Source organism: Epinephelus lanceolatus, chromosome 7 (genome assembly GCF_041903045.1).
Source record: "Epinephelus lanceolatus isolate andai-2023 chromosome 7, ASM4190304v1, whole genome shotgun sequence".
Lineage (NCBI taxonomy): Eukaryota > Metazoa > Chordata > Actinopteri > Perciformes > Serranidae > Epinephelus > Epinephelus lanceolatus.
This window is the reverse complement of record NC_135740.1, coordinates 1,306,254-1,312,365: the sequence shown is the minus strand read 5'-3', so window position 1 is coordinate 1,312,365 and position 6,112 is coordinate 1,306,254.

The window sequence follows — 6,112 nt, the reverse complement described above, 5'->3', positions numbered from 1 at the left end:
CTTCTCTGTACTTGTTTTATTAGATCTTAGTGCGGCGTTTGACACAACTGACCATCAAATTCTGCTACAGAGACTGGAACACTTAATTGGCCTAAAAGGTTCTGCACTAAGCTGGTTTAAATCTTATTTATCTGATCGTTTTCAGCTTGTTGACGTTCATAATGAATCATCCTTACGTACTAAAGTTTGTTTTGGAGTTCCGCAAGGTTCTGTGCTCGGACCAATCCTATTTACTCTATATATGCTTCCTTTAGGTAACATCATTAGAAATCACTCTATAAATTTTCATTGTTATGCGGATGACACACAGTTGTATTTATCGATGAAGCCAGAAGAAAGTAATCAATTAACTAAAATCCATAACTGCCTTAAAGACATAAAAACCTGGATGAGCACCAATTTCCTGATGTTAAATTCAGACAAAACTGAAGTTATTGTTCTTGGCCCCAAACAACTCAGAGACTCTTTATCTGATGACATAGTTTATCTAGATTGCATTGCTCTGGCCTCTAGCACTACCGTAAGAAACCTCGGAGTAACATTTGATCAAGATTTGTCTTTTAATTCTCATTTAAAACAAACCTCACGGACTGCATTTTTTCATCTGCGTAATATTGCGAAAATTAGGCCTATCCTGACCCGAAAAGATGCAGAAAAATTGGTCCACGCTTTTGTTACCTCAAGGCTGGATTACTGTAACTCTCTATTATCAGGTAGCTCTAGTAAGTCCTTAAAAACTCTCCAGCTAATTCAGAATGCAGCAGCACGTGTACTAACAGGAACTAAGAAACGAGATCATATTTCTCCTGTTTTAGCTTCTCTACACTGGCTCCCTGTAAAATCCAGAATTGAATTTAAAATCCTACTGTTAACTTATAAAGCTCTAAATGGTCAAGCTCCGTCATATCTTAGAGAGCTCATAGTGCCATATTATCCCACCAGAACACTGCGCTCTGAGAACGCAGGGTTACTTGTGGTCCCTAAAGTCTCCAAAAGTAGATCAGGAGCCAGAGCCATCAGCTATCAGGCTCCTCTCCTGTGGAATCATCTTCCTGTTACGGTCCGGGAGGCAGACACCGTCTCCACATTTAAGACTAGACTTAAGACTTTCCTCTTTGGTAAAGCTTATAGTTAGGGCTGGCTCAGGCTTGCCCTGTACCAGCCCCTAGTTAGGCTGACTTAGGCCTAGTCTGCCGGAGGACCCCCCTATAATATACCGGGCACCTTCTCTCCTTCTCTCTCTCGTATCCTATTACTGCATCTTGCTCTTGGCCATTCTGGATGTCACTAACTCGGCTTCTTCTCCGGAGTCTTTGTGCTCCACTGTCTCTCAGATTAACTCATATCACAGCGGTGCCTGGATAACATGACGTGTGTGGTTGTGCTGCTGCCGTGGTCCTGCCAGATGCCTCCTGCTGCTGCTACTGCCATCATTAGTCATTAGTCATACTTCTACTGTTATTATACACATATGATTATTGTCACACATGTATACTGCCAGATATTAATATATACTTTCAACATATTGTACCACAGTAGCCAGAACTATAACTATAATATTAGTAGCTTACAACAACATTAATGAAAGTAATGTCATTACCGTCTGTCCTGCATCTCTCTCTCTCTCTCTCTCTCTCTCTCTTTCTGTCTCATTGTGTCATACGGATTACTGTTAATTTATTATGCTGATCTGTTCTGTACAGATCAGCATAGACATCTATTGCACGTCTGTCTGTCCTGGAAGAGGGATCTCTCCTCAGTTGCTCTTCCTGAGGTTTCTACCGTTTTTTTTCCCCCGTTAAAGGGTTTTTTTTGAGGAGTTTTTCCTTATCCACTGTGAGGGTCCAAAGGACAAAGGGATGTTGTATGCTGTAAAGCCATGTGAGGCAAATTGTGATTTGTGATATTGGGCTTTATAAATAAAATTGATTGATTGATTGATTGATTGATTGATGAATTGATTGATTAGTTGTAGGGTTGGGATCCAGATCCAGTTCTTTTTTGGAACCGGGTCCAAAGTTCCAGTTCTGGAACCGGTTCCATCACATCTGGAGTAACGGTTCCTGCAAACGGTTCCTAGATTGTAAAAAAAAAACCGTCACGTGCATTTCCATTAGAGTGTGGCACGGGCCGCATATTTCTGTCCGAACCCAATATTTAATTACTAAAGCATTGAGTTTGTGTCACACAGTTGTTATGGTTACAGGCTATTTAACAGGCCGGGCGTGCGCCGTGGGTGCTCCGCGGAGAGGAGACCTCTGTGTTTGAGACGGGAGCGGGCGGCGGGAGGTCTGAGGCTTCCAGTGAGGGGAGCGGTAGAAACAAACAGCCAATGTGTGTGTGTGTGTTCTGTTCAGGTGTTGTCACGTAAATAACAGTGCCCAAGCATAATTGCATATAAGTATTTTTTATTACATTGCTGTGGTTAATTTGAAGCAATAGTGTTACTGTAGAAATCAGAGAATCACTTTTTGTTGTTATATATTCTCAGGGAGATGATACAAGCTCTAAATCTGAAATACACACCACACACAAATGTGTATTTTCATCTAATTGTACTGTGCAACAGTTAGAATTTGTATTTTTTGTTTTTGTGTTTGTATGATTGCATTTGTGTTTATTATATACTTGTTTAAGTATAGCAAGTATAATGAATATAATGTAGGAATCGGTAAGAGGAATCGGTAAGGAATCGGACCGTTAAGAAGGAATCGGTAAGGAATCGGAATCGTTAAAATCCTAACGAGTCCCAACCCTAGTTAGTTGACAGAAATGGCTACATTTTACTAATCTGAAAAAAGATTGAACGTGTGACAGATTTGATGTGGCTGTTCAAAGTAAGGTCACTGTCAAACAACACACCGAGGTTGCTACACTGAGATGGGAGTATAAAGCTATAAAGCTGGAATTTGAGCATTGGAGGAATCAGTACCAAACAGAGGTATCTCAGTCTTTTTTGAGTTGAGTTGAAGGAAATTTTGAGCCATCCATTTATCAATGTCCTCGAGATAGTTAATAAGCAAAAAAAAAAAAAAAGAGAGATAAATTTTTTTAAAAAAAAGGAAACTGTTGTTTAAACCTATGCGATGTCCCTGTGGCAGCACTAAAATGGTGAAGAGAATTGGGCCAAGCACCAAACCCTGAGGAATCTCATTATGAAGCCCAGCATTTCACTGTTGGAAAGATGGTCTTTTAGTAAGACTGGGCTATCAATGCAGAAGAAAGATGCAAATACTTTCAAAATTGGGGCTATATTACCAGAGAAAACAGAGAAAGGGCTGTGGCATTTGCTTTTCCTCCTGCTGGGGTTGACGTAATGCTAGTTGGTTTTGGTTCATCTGAAAAGTGTATGGTGGCCAGCTGGTTACAAACAATCTTCTACACAGTTTAACAGTAAGCTAAAACATGTTTCTGAAAACGTTTGAGGTGAGAAATAGGCAACATAGTTGCAGAATCTTTGTTCATATTTGATCAGCACTGCCTAGTATCTCAGTTTTTGCTGGGAGATAAGTACGGGCTGAAATGTGTGCCACCAGAAACTGAATTTGAATCATTTATATTTGAATTTGAATTTCTAAACTTGAATAATTGCATTGAAAAACTGAATTTGAATCACATAATTTGAAATTGTATTGTTTAATTTGAATCATTGCATTGAAAAACTGAATCTGAATAGTATAATTTGAAATTGAATTTATTAGTTTGGAACTGAAGTCCAATCAAATTTGATTCTCACTGAAAATTCAGCTCTCTATATATCTTCACATTCAGTTCTTACAATTCAAATTCAGTTCTCAAAATTCAATTTCAAATTTACTGTGACAGACATCCGGGTACTTGAAGGATGAAGGAAGAGCAATTGAGCACAGACACACAGGACTCCTCTTCGGCCAATCAGCACCTACGTTTTTGAGCACGTGGGAAGAAGCGCTCGCTCGCCTTGACCCATACTGGCTTGACCATGGATGCGGCTGGGACAAATACGGTAATTTGGCATTTTACAATATATTTTAACGACCTTTTTGAAGGTGAATTATTAAATTATTATTTGAATTATATCCTTGTACCCACACAAAACAGCGCGCATATTTATGATTTTGACATTGATAAAAGACCGAAGGGGACTGAAATGTATATTACTGTTATCAACAGCGCATTGCGAGATTATCATCTAGAACATGATAAATAAATGTAGAAATTGTGAAAGAAAGGCAGTGTTATACTTGTTACAAGATTTTTTTATTTTTTTCAGTACATCACTGGTGTTGAGGTCATGGCCACTTGTTACGTCTCCACCACGCCTGCTACACACAGCAGAAACTGCAAGTACCAGTTTTGGCTACTTGACTTTAGACAGCTAATATTACATTGTCTTCCAAGGACAATAAGAAAGCATTTACAAGACTGCCATCTATATTTTGAGGTGTTGCTCCCTGTTTTATTTTATCCTACAGATGTGACATAATAGTATTGTCAACAAAAAGAAGTGATTCACCCTTTATAGTTAACTTTATGTTTTTAATTACCTAAAGCATTTATTACACTCATTTTACTTTCATAGGCACAGTGTGGATCATTGGTGACAGCTATGTCCGGTGTGGTGCCCAGAGAGCTGCAGAGATCTTGGGAAGGACCCTCAGCATGCTGGGTGTCCGTGTCTGCTGGTTTGGCTGGGGTGGACTGCAGTGGGGAGGCCTTTTCTCCTTTTTTTCCCACTCCCTGCGAGGAAGAGCAGCACCAGATGTCCTCATCATCCAATGTGGCAGCAACAACATGGGGAAGGTCAGCAGTGTCAAGATGGTCAGCATGTTGAAGGAGGACCTGCACAAACTTCACCTCCAGCATCCTGGCATTAAGATAATATTTTCTTCATTGGCCCAAAGGTGCAGGTGGGAGGATGGTGGCAATCCAGCAAAGATTGATAAGGCCAGGAAATGTGTTTACAGTGTTATGGCTACATTTGTTCATAGTTTAAATGGTGCCATAATTGAGCACCCTCACATCAGACACATTCATCTCACACCTAGGGGAAATGATATGTTTTTAAGTAAATTAGTTAATTGTCTTAAAGACCACCTACAAACGCAGTGAACTGCTTACAGTTGGCAGTGTCACTGCTTTTGAATTTGGCCTTTAGGACACATTTTGTTAGGCCTGAACATAGCCCAGGCTGTCATGGCTAATGTTGAGTTTTTGATATTCATCTATAACTTGTTTAAAATTTTAATAAATTCTATTTACATTTGCACTCCTTTTGTCTTTGTTACTGACTGAATGTTGTATTTCACAATCAAATCTGACTGTCAATTGAAAGGGCAAACAAATCATACACTACAGATAAAACATAAAGCATTAATGTTTAACATTGTCTCTGACAAAAAATTAAACAGTCCATTTCTGTGTGGGCCCGATTATTTTAACTTTGTACCTGAAGATAACTAAGCACCTTACACCAGCAGCAGAGCCTGAGAAGATTTTGGAGAGTACCCTTTGTTTGCTGCTCTGTTAGAAGTCTAATTTTAACACAGAAGAATGTGACTGGATAAAAGGGCTCAAAGTGAAAAACAAAGTATTAGCTGGACACAATAGTTTTGAAGCCCCCAAGGAGGTATCACTTGTTCGCCAACTCTGAGAGGGTCTTCCTCAGGCATAGGTATCGTGACGTTTTTATAGTGAGGCAAACAGAAAGATAATCAGCCAATTGTGTGTTACGTTTTTTTTTTTTAGCCTCACTACTGAGCAGAACATTCTCATATGTCACAACGTCACAAATAAATAATACCTCCTACGGGGCTTAAAACTATTCAGTGTGCAGATAATTCCTTGTTTTTCACAAAAGGAGAAGAGTTTCTCAGTGAATTTTCTCTATTTGTCTTAAAGAAATGTCCAGACAAAACCAGCACATAACATCAGCTTTTCATTTTTTTTTTACATTCTGCTAAGATAAATGCAAACTTGGGTAAATGTTAAGACATAAACGAAAACATTAAGATACCATTAATAACTATTATATTTTGTTAAAGGTTTAAATCACCACTATATTTCCAATCATCACAGAAAACTGATGAATGACAGCTTTCAAAAAATGTCCTTTTACTCTAAAGTAAATTTT